General features: G+C 49.3%; 1 protein-coding gene and 1 long non-coding RNA gene across 6 annotated transcripts in view; one reads left to right on the forward strand and one right to left on the reverse strand.

The window, feature by feature from the left end:
- Nucleotides 1-2,771: 2,771 nt before the first annotated feature.
- Nucleotides 2,772-12,097, reverse strand: LOC139076257 (uncharacterized). Of its 3 annotated transcripts, none has more exons than XR_011527673.1 (5): nt 11,884-12,097; nt 11,133-11,357; nt 10,268-10,445; nt 5,501-5,608; nt 2,772-5,020 (listed from the first exon to the last, which is right to left on the reverse strand). It is a non-coding gene; the product is annotated as an uncharacterized lncRNA (long non-coding RNA). The 3 variants fall into 3 exon arrangements; XR_011527672.1 differs by having other exon boundaries at nt 2,883-5,020; nt 10,197-10,445; XR_011527674.1 differs by having other exon boundaries at nt 2,886-4,995; nt 10,197-10,445.
- The window catches only part of MME (membrane metalloendopeptidase), a 133,671-nt gene continuing 123,563 nt past the window's right edge, over nt 4,095-14,202 (forward strand). Inside the window, exon 1 of one of the 3 annotated variants that reach the window (XM_008521004.2) lies at nt 4,095-4,590. The gene's annotated coding sequence lies outside the window, so the exon portion shown is untranslated. Of the gene's footprint in view, nt 4,591-6,295; nt 6,779-14,202 lie in introns of those variants that run through there. The other 2 variants (XM_070577675.1, XM_070577681.1) reach the window with 2 other exon arrangements.

The raw sequence follows: 14,202 nt of genomic DNA on the forward strand, positions 1-14,202 counted from the left end.
TCGAACCACGTGGTTCCCAGCTAGTGTCCCTCTTACTCTTGGCCTCTCCTCTCTAGCCTCTTCCCCACCCTTGGTGAGCTCATCACTCCCGGCGTTATGGTGCCACATCGCTGCACCTCCCGCAGTGACATCCCTGCCAACTTCGTGCTGACAGACCCGGCTGGTGCTCGACAGCACGTATCACAGAGACGTCAGTCCTGACGTGTCCAGTGCGATAGAAACATGCCCTTGATCTCTCCCACCTCAGTGCGTGGCTCCCCCCCAACATGGACCCTCCAGCCAGATCCCCAGGAGCCGTCTTTCTCTCTGTCTTCTCTCATCCTTTTGCCTCCATGTCCCATCATCTTCTCATCCCCTGGTGATACCGGGTCACCTTCACCTTGTGCCCAAATGACGACAAGACTTTCCAACCGGGGCCTGCTTCCCTCGTCTACCACTAAACCACTCTCACCAGCTAGGGAGCCCATGAGGGGATTTCTTAAGATGGAAGTTGCTTCCTGTTCCTATTCAGCGTGCAAGCCCTCCCGGAGCATAAAATCCAAACTTTGCACCCTTTGTCTTTGCTTCACAGAGCACACTAAAAACCGCAATTATTTTACTTATTTTTATTTCCCTCTTACTTGTTTGCTTAGTTCTCCACTAAAACATAAACCCCTGAGGGAAAGGAAGATACTTTATTCACCACTGAGTATTCGGAACCTCTCGTCTCTTATTCATGGTGAGGGCTCAATAAATATTTCCCGAAGGAATAATACGAACCTTTAGAATACTGTGGTTGGGTAGGAAGCACCTCCTACACACCAGAATTTAAAAGTTCTTCCGTATTCGTTGGTCTGCTGTGATCACTGGCTGCACAGTTAACATTGCTAATGAGGAGACACACGAGTGCATGTGGACCAACCCCACCGGGGCAGCCTGTGTGGCACGTGGCCTAGGACACACTGTATCACTCAAACTGAACACACATTTTCAAACAGAAAAATATCGATTATCAGGGGGTTTTTTTATTTTGTTTGTTTGTTTTTTGAGGAAGATTAGCTCTGAGCTAACTGCTGCCAATCCTCCTCTTTTTGCTGAGGAAGACTGGCCCTGAGCTAACATCCGTGCCCACCTTCCTCTACTTTATATGTGGGATGCCTGCCACAGCATGGCTTACCAAGCAGTGCTACGTCTGCACCAGGATCTGAACCGGCGAACCCCAGGCCACCGAAGTGGAATGAGGGCACTTAACCACTGAGCCACTGGGCCGGCCCCTCAGAGTTTTGATTATGTGTTTCTCTGACAGTATTTTGTATACGTGACATCAACAAAAAGCCCAAGAAGATGCTTAAGGGCCAAATAAACACAAATGTCCCCAGGGAGAGACAGAAAAACACCCAGCAGTGTTGGCGCACGTGGACGTGCACATGGAGTGGAGTAAAATTCATATTTGAGGTAAATTCAAAATGAGTCACAGATTCAACTTCAGATAAGACACTGGCTCTGAAGAAATGAGCACACTGCAAAGAATGACCTGGTTTACAGAGCAAGGGTTCACCACGGCCCAGAAACGCACCCCAGATGCTTGCTGCGCTCTCATCCACAGGGACGGTGATGCGGTAACGTGCCCTTGGCCAGCAAGGAGGTGCCAGTCACTTTCCTCTCAGGTCAGTGTGGTGGGCCCCTCACAAATGCCAAACTCTCTTGCTTCTAGGTTGTGCCCCAAAGTCACTGGAGCTCAACTAGGTTAGGCTGTTTCCACATTTTAAAGAACCCCATTGTAGGGGCTGGCCCAGTGGCGCAGCGGTTAAGTTCAGGCGTTCCACTTTGGGAGCCCGGGTTCGCCAGTTCAGATCCGGGGTGCAGACATGGCACCGCTTGTCAAGCCATGCTGTGGTAGGCGTCCCACATATAAAGTAGAGGAAGGTGGGCACGGATGTTAGCTCAGGGCCAGTCTTCCTCAGCAAAAAGAGGAGGATTGGCAGCAGATGTTAGCTCAGGTCAGGGCTGATCTTCCTCAAAAAAAAATTAAGAACCCCATTGTAGAAGTGAACTCGCCCCCCTCTGCTCTCTGCGGTGGCTGTGTCTCCTCAGAGCTGCACGTCCCTGGGTCTGTCTACACTGGTGTCCAGGGGTCACAGCCTACATGTTCTCTCACAGCAGTAGACGCTATTTCCAGGGTACCGTCAGCAGTGGATTCCAGTTCTTCGTTTTTATTTGCTCACAAATCATTTCTCCTGACAAAGGCTATATTTGGCTGAACTATGTGATTTGATTTGCAAATCCTCCACCCACACACATATACTTAAGCAATTGTTTCAAACAAGGGCTCCCAATCGGGGCTTTGTAAGGAAGGCAGGCAGAGGGTACGAGCGGAGTGGGCGTAGCTGTGTGTGCTTCTGCAAGAAGGGAAAGTCCCTTCGTGCAAACAGTGGAGCAAATTCCTGTTGGGGAAATTATTCCCACCATCTGGCTTTTGTGCCCCGCTCCTCTCAGTGTAACCAGACAAAGCCCTTCAGAAGCCGCCCACGGCGGACAGCAGGGTAGGCTCAGTGCCTTTCTGTCGTCCAGTGGAAAGGATTCCAAAGCATGGGCACAAACAGCGGTGTGCCCTCGTGCAAATCGGAATGAACCTGCCACAGCGCAGACCACAGAGACGCAGCCGACCTGACCGCACAGGAGCTGTTGCAAGACACCGGCGGGCCGCTCAACCTTCTGAGAAAAGTTTTCCCGTGAAATCAGAGGGCTGCACTTAATAGTCTTCATTGTCCCATGTAGCTAGTTTTAAAATGCAGTAATTAAGATATAGTTTTAATTACATTTTGTCTTTACATACTATGTTCTTGGGCACTGGGTTTCTATATATAAGTATTTTTTTTTAGCAAGCAGAGTAAGCACAGATATATGGAGGGGTTTTTATTCCTTCAATTTTATTTCACTTGTCACCCTCAATGTTCCTAAAGTTCTCTCAGTTTCCTGTCATCCAGTGGGCTGTCTTTTCCTCTGTGTGGTTATGAGTTTGCTGGGGCTGCTGCAACCAAGGACCACAGTTGGGTGACAAGAGGAATCTGTTTCTCGCAGTTCTGGAGGCTGGAGATCAAGGTGCCGGCCTGGGGGGTTTCTCCTGAGGCCTCTCCCCTCGGCTCGCAGACGGCGCCTCTCGCTGCCTCCTCACGTGGCCACCCCTCTGTGCACACGCCTGTCCCCACGTGCTCACATTTACTCTTTCCAGAAGGACACCCCTCAGCTTGGACCGGGGCCCACACCAGCAGCCTCATTTTGACTTGGTCACCTCTCTCGAGGCTCCGTCTCCAGATGCAGTGATGAGTACCACGGTTAGATCTTCGATATGTGAATCTGGGGGGGCAAAATTCAGCCCATAAGATACATATTCTACACCTTCTTTGTATTAATATCTTGTTTAGTATTGTGCTGAAATACTTTCAATCTAATAATCAACATGCAGCCTCCTCTTAGCAGATTTTAATAGGCATCGTAATTTTAATTACGTGAATCAGTACTCAAAGGACTTGATGAATCTTTCCAGCAGATGTATTCCTTTTCTCCTGAAATGGTACAGTGTAACATTTTCATAGTTTCTTCTCCCTTCATACTCATATCTGGCAAAGAAATTTATTATAGCTGATCACTCATAAACCAGCATCACAGAAATCCTGGTATCACCTCTGGTACCACACGAGTGTATGTTCCCAAAGGTGCCCAATTAACACTCGTTAGAGTAACTAATCAGGTTGTTTTGACTTGTAGAAACCTAACGGCCACCAAGATCAGAGATAAGGATCCAGGAATCCACTGCTGTTTGCTGCACAGCACACAGCAACAACTGCCCCAAGCGGACGACATGGATGACGAGGGGCACACTCTCCAGGTCGTGTTCTTCACCTTGGTCGATGCACAGGGACCCCCTCACTCCCGGGGTGCAGCCCTGTCTCCCGCACACGTGCACCGTGTTCTCCTCAGGACAAACTGTGCTTGTGAGGACGGGACCGTGAAGCGGTTTTCAGGATCTCTGCAGAATCTGTTAATCATTCACAATCTCTCCCTGGGGTCGTCCTGGCCTTTCAGAGACCTTGGGATCGTGGACAGAATAGGTTGGCCAATCTCTGCAGGGGTCTGTTCAACCTCATCACCAGCAAGAAGAGAAAACCAAGCAAGGCCACTTGCTGGTGTCACAATCTAATTGGGGAGGCCCTCCGGAGTCCCACAGATAAGAAGCATTTAAGAAACTTATGCCTGGACACAGAATCCTAGCGTTGGGAGGTTCCAAAGGTTGCTGCACGCACAGGTTTGGCCGTGTGTGGCTGAGTGACAGCCGTCTCTCACTGAGCAGTTCTGCAGAGCACAGGTTCCCACTGCTTCACGCCCTCCCTGTTTCCACAGCACGGCCTCAGAGGAACACAGGGCAGAGCTCTTCCCACCTCCGTGTGACAGAGGATGGAGCTAAGGGTCCAAGAAGCCAAGCATTGTGCATGGTAAATTCGGAGTCATCAAACGCATTCTTGATGAAGCCGCAACCTTCAGTCCAACGGTTTCATATCCTCCAGTAGCTCCACGTCACACCTCCGTCCGTGGTGTCAAAGCAGGAACTGGGTAAGTTTTGCTAACTAGATAAGGTGACCAACCTTGTAACCACGTTAGGCAACTAGATCTTTTTCTTTTTACTGGAATGGTACTATCTAAACTGCTGGAGCAAATCACACTGTGCCCATTCTTTAAGCCGCTGTAGTCAGATTTCAGGAATTTAGATTGTCTAAGTGACGTGGATGGAGTTCTTTAGAGCAATAGAGTTTACTCAAAGATTTCTTAATTAAAATAAGAATTGAAAAATATGTGTCCATTCTTCCCTGGAAGTGGGAAAGCAGGATAAAACAGTTACAGAGTTGCCGGATGTCTACAGGTCTGTAAACTAGTAGAAAGTCTTGGTGTGGAAAGAGGCTAATCAAAACAGTCACTGAGGCTTGTCAACCATCCTCTCCTCGGCACCTACCCCAGAGCCTGGAAAACACGAGAGGCCAACGGTCTAGGGGAGAGAAACCGAAGAGTCAAGGGTTTTCTGAAGTTACAGCCCCCCAGCTGGCCCGCCTGCCTCCAGCTCTGCCCACCGCAGTCTCCACATCCAGCACCAAGTGGCCCTCGAAGAGGGTGGACCAGACGCGGCATCCTCGGAACTCCCCAGTGAGTCCTCTCTCACTCAGAACAAAAGCCACGGTCCTTGTAGGAGTTTACAGGCCCTCAAGATCGGCTTCTCTGTCCCTGTGAACTCATCTCCCACTTTTGGCTTGTTCCACGCCTCCACCCACTCTGCCCTCTTCGCTGTTCCCCCGACATGTCACATGGTCACATGTGTCCCTCCTGGGGCCTTCGTCCCAAGCACCTGCCCTGCTCACATCCTTCAAGGTGCACATTTAAAACCCAAACAACATCCCCCAACTCCACGCTCACCTCCATGATTTACTTTTCTCTCTACTATTTACGAATTTCTAGTAAATCATTTACTCACTTATTGTGCTCACGGTCTGTTCTGCCCCAACTGGAACGGGAGCCCAGGAGGGTGGGGGTTTGTCATTTGTTTTTCCAGAACCAGGAACAGAAGTGTCCAGTAAACTCTCTGAGAACACAACCACAAGACAGGAAACGTTCCGAATTCAGCAAATCAGTGTTTTTGTAGAATGTCAAAGAAAAAGTTAAAGGGTCCGTTAACAAAGAAGAGAAAGACAAGAAAACACTTTCAGAATAAGCTGGAGAGGGAGTGTGATGACTGCAAAGGCAAAGTGGAGCCTTTGGACGAAGGAAGGAAAGGAAAGAGAGGAGGGAAGACAAGGAGGCTCCCTCTGCCACAGGGCAGTGCTGGTCAGGACGCCAGCCCCCACATCTAGCTCCACACCCCAGTTCTATATCTTTAACATTTTTCGTTTCTCAATAAGATTTTGTTTGGGGGGGAAAAAAAGTTTCAGGGGCTGGCCCAGTGGCATAGCAGTTAAATTTGCGTGTTTCTCTTCAGTGGCCCGGGTTCACTGGTTCAGATCCCGGGTGTGTACCTACACGCCACTCATCAAGCCCTGTTGAGGTGGCATCCCACATAAAATAGAGGTCGATTGGCAACAGATGTTAGCTCAGGGCCAATCTTCCTCAAGCAAAAAAAAAAAAAGCTTCAGGTTAAAAATGATAATAAAAGAGCAAAACTCCTGCCATCAAGTGGGTCCCACCCAGCAACTTCGGAGAGACACTCGCTGCAGACTGCTGACAGAAGTCAGAGTCATGGCAAGTGGGCTGGAGAGAATCCCCCTGAGCAGCCAGGCTTCGGGTTCTGGAGAAGCCCAAGAAGGAGAGAGGCGCTAAGGCAGAGAAAGAGAGTGCGCTGGTCTTCAGGAGACACATGCCCATGCCGGAGCCTGGGGTGGAGGTGTCCCCATGACGAGCAGGCACACAGCACCAACAAAACTCTGCTCCAAAGACCGAGCAGTCTCGTCTCTCTGGGGAGTAGGCGCGCTGGGCGGTGAAGTTACAGCTTCAGAGGACGCGACATAGGAACACAAGGCGTCCTTGGAAACCGCTCAGGAAGCGCGGTGGAGTCGGGCTCAGTGGAACGAGGTGGGAGGATAAAGCCGGTGGTTCTTGGTGCTGAGAACAACGGTGGCCCCTCACTGAGCGCAGTTGTTGACGGTCTTTGCTGGGAACTGAGGGGCGAGGTTCCTCGTTCAATGGGAGTTCCCACCTGCAGTGGCCAGACACCCAGTGACGGGCTTCTGACAAGTGTGGATACGAGGATGCAGAGCAGGTGAATTGGGGGAGTTTCTACCACACGGGCTCTTGGCCGTGAGTAGTTCGTTTCATTTTCTGAGTTATTATTAACTGCGTAAGTTTACTTGGCACCTTGCAATCTTCTCTACACTGACAGACCCTCCTCTGAGCTTTCCCGTGCACGCTGTTCTTGAGCCACCCCCGCGCGTAATCTGGTGTGTGGAACAATGCATGTTGTTTGCACAAGGATGATAACGAAGCCTGGTCATTTGAGGCGAGGACAGTAAAGAGAGTGCGGTATGAATGTCATTCACCTTAGTCTTACATACTGATGCTATCTTACTTTTTCTGTCGTAACTGGGATTATTAACGTGTGCTGATTTGCTGATCTTTGTGCACTGACGTTGTCCTGGTCTGGTGATTTGGGTTCAGGAATTTGGGAATTTGAGCATAACATAGAAAAAAGGATATTTGTTCAAAAGGATAAATTTCCCATAAAGATGTATATTGATATGTATATAAACCATAAATGCAGAAATTTTTATACAATGATAAATAAAAATGTCCCACCTATGTAGGAGTAATTCTGTAGGAAGTAGAGGAAAATGCAGCCGAAATCTCTGGACGCACAGGAAGGACAATCAAGCCCCTCAAAATCGGGCGAGAAGCAGCTGAAAAAGCAGGATTCTCAGCTCAGAGAAGCTAGACCACAGAACACCACGCTGCCTCCAATTCCTGAAGGCTGTCTTGTGGAAGGAAGTTTGGGCTTGTTGGGTACGGCCTGAAGGGCAAGTGATGGGCAATGCGGCTTCCTGAAGAATGGAGAGAACGTCGGTGACATTCGTGTCCCTGCTCCTGGCTCTGAAAGGAGGTACAGCCCTGGGTGTGCAACCGGCCCTGGTGGCCGCATGCCTGCCGACTGAGAGGACAAAGGGAACCAAGTACGGACAGAGCGCCTGCTCAGGTGACGGTGCCCACACAGTGGCCAAGGCCAGCTGTGATGGATTGGTGCTTTGTCCTTCCGAAGCCTGGCCCCCGAGCACGGTAAACAGGAATCGAGGAAAACGCGCAAGCACAAGTTGAGACAGAGCAGACACCAGGTGGTGTCAGATTCTTGCAGAGATTAACAGACTCCAGGTACCAGGATGTTGCAAACCACAGAGATGGTGGCGATCCCAAAGACAAGCCTGTGCGAAGAGAAAAGTGGATGCTGCCCCGGGCCAGCACAGCCGATCCACGCTGACCTGGCCTACTGCGCACTTGCCCCAAGCTTCCTGCTGGGGATGCTGCTGCCACAAGGGTTTGGATGCCTGGGGTTAGGGGTGTTTGACCTTGAAGAGGACACTGGCCCAGCTTAGAGCTGTTCACGGGGACCCTTGCACCCATCCGCCAGAAGACTAAAGTAGTTGAGAGAAGTGAAGTGGTTAAGGACATGTCACCCCAAAATACAGTGCAGGCAGGGGCATGGCGTGTCCCGGGTGCCGCAGGGTCTGCCTGACACGGGAGCAGTGATGCAGGAATTGTCTGAGAGGAAAAGCTGTCCTGGAGCCAGGGGGCCAGAGTTCAAATCCCACTCCACTGCTGATTGGCTGTGTGACCTGCAAATTTGGTACCCTCTGTCTGCCTTAGCTCCCTCTCCTGTAACATGGAGAGAACAGTATAGTCCCCACCTCATAAGATGAGGATTAAATGCGCTAATTCATGGAAAGAGCTCATTCTCGTGCCTGATCGTAATTCCTCAACCATTAATAAATGATTATTGTTTGAGCATTAATTTGCTGTCATCATCGCTGTGTTCAGGGTCAAAGGCTGAATCAGAGCCCCTTCCCCGTAGGAAGGATAAGCCCCTAAAGCAACAAGCTAATCCAGACATAAGTGTCCCGTGTGATTCTGGACAAAGTTGCACAAACGCGTGTGTTGGGGCACGTCGAGGATGTCTTCCAGGGCCTTCTTCCTTTCTGTCTTCAAGCAAAAGTGTTTGCAACAGGCTCACTCTTTGTTCTGTCCGTCTGACCACTCGGATTGTAACTCTAACAAACATTCACTCAAATACTAGACTACCCGGTAGATTGATGAGCCTTAGGATCCTGTAGACACTGCAGCTTCAACATCCAAAAATGGGAGTCCAGTTCTTCTCTTTGTATTTCTAATTCTTCTCAACCTGGTCTGGCCGTGCCGCCTCACTGAGTTTCTCTCGAATCCAGCTCTCTCTGCATCTTGCTCCCGAGCTCCCTCGATGGGGGGCTTCTTGGTTTGTTGCCTAGACTGCTGGGAAGACCCCTGCTCTGATCTCTCAGAGCCTCCTGCCTCGGTCCTCTCTCTGCACAGCCCTCCCTCCTGGGCACCACCCTCCCTCCTCAGCAGGGCCTCCCCACCGCCCACAGGGTGAAGCAGAGCCCTGGGCCAGGCATTGGCGGTTCCTCATGGGTCCAGTTCTGCCGCTGCCTCCCATGTTCCTCAGCCTTGAAGACCTCCGCCAACTCCTCCTGCCACCTGCCCTGCTCCCAGGATGTGGCTCCAGGATGCTTCTGGGCCTTTCCTCGGGCAGCTGCTCTCCCAAATGCCCTTTCTCCTTTCTCTGCCCGGGCACCTCCGCTCCTTCTCGATGGTCCAGCTCAGACACCACGGCTGCGAGGTTCCTGTGCCTCAGGCTTCCTTCCGCAGCATCCCTGGGCCCTGGGCTTAGGCAGCATTTTTGCAGCAGGAAAGGCAGAGTTGGCTCAACGGCAACAGATTAAATGTATACGTGGCTTCCTGAGCCAGTGAGAACAGCAGATTTTTAGACACACCAACTCTCTCTTCTTGTGCATCTTAGCCTCAGCAACTAGCCCAAACCTTAGCACATGCTAGGTGCTCAAAAAGGCTTCTTGAGGGAGTAAATGAAATAAATCTCTCGCCTTCAGTGTATTTGCGCTTTTCACCAGCCCCATCGAATAAAGAGAGACACACTTTCTTGCCTTACTTTAAATTATCTACGTACTAATTTCCAGCATCTGTTTACGCGTGGGCCAATCCCACTCCAGAGAGATGACTGCTTTCCTTTTGGAATGTCAAGGGACTCAGAAAGGAAACAGGTGAGGACCACCATTTATTCACTCATTGGATTGCTTATTATGTGTCAGGCCCTGTTCTAGGCTCAGGGCATTCAGTGACAAGAGAAACAGACAATGCCCTACCCTCCAAGAGCTTCACTTCTACAAAGAAGAGACAGAAGGGAAACAAGCAAACCAAAGAACAAGGGGACACTGTCTAGTGATGAGGGTAGGAGGACCGTATTCGGGTGACAAGGGAGACTGGAACTAATTAGGGACAGGGTAGACCAGGCAGTGCCCTCTCTGATGAGGTGAGACCAGTCTGTTGAGAAGAGCCAGCCCCGTGAAGCTCGGGGTAGAGAGGGCAGCCAGGGCCAATCACACGTGGCCGCATGTCATTAGCAAGGGGACCACATGGCGTACCAGGTACCACCTTACTGCCTCCAGGTTTTCGCCTTTATATCTGATTACACCTTCGGGAGAAGACTACCCACATTTCGTGGAGGGGAGCTGAGCACAGCAGTGAAATATCGCGCTCAAAGTCTCACGTGGAGGCAGAAGGACGATCAGTCTAAACAGATTTGGACTGTCTCCAAAGCTCAGGATCGAGAGTCAGGCTTCAGTTAAACAATTTCAGACAGCATCGCCTCTTTTCCGTCTATTGATAAACCTCTGTGAACATGATAAGAAGCAAATGCAAACAGTGAAGTCCCTTAATATATCGCTGACATTAGAAGAGACAGTACTTCAAGGTAAGTCTGTTAGATTAAGCTTTTCCTTATTTGTAAGTTATAGATTTCAAAATTATTTTTTATCCATCCAAAAATATGGTAAAAACCATGTAACAACATGCTTCATTATAATGGAACTCTAAGGTCAAATTAAAAGGCCCATTCATATGCATACTAATAAAATTAAAACTCATGGTTAATGAGAACATAGACTATTCGAACATCTTTTTTAAAGTTTAAGGATAAAATAAGGGATATTTCACTGTTAAAAGACAACATTTGTCTGCTAAGCATTGTTTCCTATTGATGGTAAAACATTGTATCAGTTAAGGCTGAAACAGCAGAAGAAACAAGAAAATGCAACTATGAAGGCACTGTGGGAACTTCAGGAAAAGGATTCAGTTCGTGGTGCACACAATGGACACATACGCTTTTGTTCTATTAAAAAAATTCAATCATCAGGGGTCAGTAACTACCACAGGGCTAATCAAAATGTTAATGAAAATCCCATGTAACTTTCTTCCTTTGGGCCAGAATAAACCTGAGGTGATATGGAATTTAATTACACTGACACCGGGAGATGTTCCTTAAACCAAAGATAAGAGCAAACTCAGAATTAGAAGAGTACCTCAATTAACGTACGTAGAAAACTTGGCCAATTGCCCTAAAGAATCAGGCTGAAGATTTTTAGGATGTACACAAGGAAGGAGACGGCCTCCCAAGTCCTGTCTGAGAAACACGTCTTCTCCTCCACTAAGCAGTAAGATTCGAGTTCTCAGGACCCGGTCCACGGGGAGGAGTTAACAGGACACTTCACCATCCCGCAGCTGCCAGCGTGTTTCGAGCAGAGAGCCTAAAGAAAAGGATAAAACGGTTTGTGCCTGTGTGTCCCCAACCTCAGAGAAATTCATGGCCAATAAATTCCAGAGCCCAAGCCACATGACGGAAGGTGCACGGCTGTTTTCTGAGATTTATTACTCCCTCCTGCTAGGCTTTTCCTGTCCCAATGGGGATCTCCTGGTAATAATAAACATCTTACTTTATGTCCCAAAACCTCTCTAGAAACAAGCACCGTCATGGGTTTGATTTTAGGAGCAGAGACGGCAAGGGGTGTTTCTGTGGCCTGGTGCGTGTGTCTCGCGTCCGAGGGGGGACAGAGCTGTGTTCATGTCAGGCCCTCATCACCAAGGAGGAAGCCAACAGTCTGTGGGGTTTTCTGCGCGCCTCTGACATCTGTGATTGATCAGACTGCAGGAGGCCAAGGGGAAATGCCACTCAATTAGGCCGAGGTTTTGTCCAGGCAGAGAAGGAGAACCGGGAGTCTCCTTTCAAACCAGCCCCCCGGATCTTAAGAAACCACGCGGTAGTCATCACTCAACTGCTCCCTGCCTCTCGGCCGTCCCGACAAGGCCGGAGGGACTTCCACGAGCATGTGGCCCCCGCTTCACCCCGCGGGCCCGGGTCTCTTGGCCAGTTTGGAAATCAAGCCCAGACCAAAAACCGAAGGAAGGTCCATTCGCATCCAGATAACGGACAGGCCTCGCGCGTCCTGCCAAACCCGTCAGTGGGCGCCCCGCCCGGCAGGCGCAGGCTGGTCCCCGGGCGTCTGCGGACCGCGGTGAAGACGCTCAGAAACAACGCAGACGGAGACCGCCCCGGGGAACCACGATGGAGGGAAAAGAAAACTTCCCCGCCAAACGTGAAACGCGTCTGTGCCTAACGTGTCCAGTAAAACCACTCACTCACTCACTCATTCGCGAAACGTTCACTGCGCACTTATTTAATATTAATAATACTATAATCTGTATATTACACAGAGCAAATATATTTTAGTGTGGAAATAATGTCAGTTATGTTATATATGAATAGCAAAATAATAAATATTTATTGAGGGCACCATTCCAGATGTTAGAGATATAACAGGAAACAAATTTTCAACTGTCTTATATTCCACGTGAGGAAAAGACAAGCAAAGCAATTAAACAAATAAACCTACACGCGTCTGGGAGTTATCAGGGCTGAGAACAAACGCAAAGCGAGGGGGACAGAGACCAGGTGCGGTTCCACGGGAGGCGGGGAGGGGGTCTGAGCCGGTGGCCCGGGAGCACAGCCCGGGGCGGGCACCCCCGGCTCAGGGAGGACGAGCCGAGGCCTCGGGGTGCAGCGTCCTCGATGGGCTGGAGGAGCGGCGGATCTCAGGGCCCTGCGCGAGCGCCGGGGATGCGAGACAAGGTACGAGGGGAGGGTCCTGAGCAGAACAGGCCGTGAGTGACCGGCTGCTGCCCAGAAAGACTGGCAGGCAGGGAGGAGCAAAACAGGGGGCGACGCACCACTCGGGAGGCTGTGGTGACCGCTCGGGCCAGAGTGACGGCAGCTTGAACCAGTCGAGCCGCGATGGAGGTGACGAGAAGTGATCATTTTCAGGTTGTATTTTTTTTCACATTTTTATTAAATTTATTTAAACCCAAAATAAAAAACAGAAAATAGCACCCGTTTCTCCCACCTCCACCTCCTTCCTCTGGCAATCACCAATCTGTTCTCTGCATCTATGAGCTTGGGTTTTGAGGGTGGTTTTTTTTTAGATTCACATATAAGCGAAATCATATGGTGTTCTTTCTCTGCCTTATTTCACTCAGCATAATGTCCTCAAGGTCCATCCATGCTGTTGCAAATGGCGAGATTTCCCTCTTTTTTATGGCTGAATAATATTCCACTGTATACATATGCTACAGTTTCCTTATCTGTTCATCTGTTGGAGGACACTGAGGTTGCTTCCATGTCTCGGCTATTGTAAATAATGCTGCAATGAACATGGGGATGCACATGTCCTTTCAAATTAGTGTTTTCATTTTCTTGGGATAAACAGCCAGAAGCAGAATTGCTGGATCATATGGTAGTCCTATTTTTAATTTTTTGAGGAGCCTCCATACTATTTTCCATCGTGGCTGCACCAGTTTACATTCCCACCAATAGGATGTATTTTGAAGGTAAAGCTGATGGAATTTGCTAATGGATTAGAGGTGAGATGTGAGAGGATAGAGAAGAGTCAAGAAAGACTCCAATATTTATGAGCACCTGGAGAAACAGGTTTGTCGTGTATTGAGGTGGACGAGATGGTGCCAGCAGCAGCTTTTCAGGAAAAATCAATAATTCATGTTTGGACATGTTAAACTCTTTTTAATTTTTAAAATCAACTTCATTGAGGTATAATTCACAGACAATAAAAGGCACCAAGTTAAAGCATTCAGTTTGATGAGTTTTGCAAATGTATACACTTGTCTACCTACCAGTGCAATCAAGATATAGAAGGTTTTCCATCGCTCCCAAAATCTGGCTTGTGTCCTGTCCTCGTCCGTCCCCAGCCACCATAGGCCCCAGGAAACCACTGACCTGCCCTCTGTCCCAGGAGCTCAGATCTGGTCCTTCTGGAGTTCCAGACACTTGTGGTTGGACAGTATGCTGTCTTTCGGGCTGACTTCTTTCACTCAGGGTAATCTTTGTGTGATTTCGTCCATGTTGTGTGTCTCAGTGGTTCATTTCTTCTTGTTGCTGAGCACCGTTTGCCTTTTTATTGTTGAGTTGTAAGAGTTCTTGCTACATTTTGGGTATTATTCCTTTGTCAGATGTGTGCTTAACAAATATTTTCTCCTGGTCTGTGGCTTGCCTTTTCTTTTGAAGAGCAGTGTATACTGAAGAGT

Source organism: Equus przewalskii, chromosome 15, assembly GCF_037783145.1.
Source record: "Equus przewalskii isolate Varuska chromosome 15, EquPr2, whole genome shotgun sequence".
In the NCBI taxonomy this organism is placed as follows: domain Eukaryota; kingdom Metazoa; phylum Chordata; class Mammalia; order Perissodactyla; family Equidae; genus Equus; species Equus przewalskii.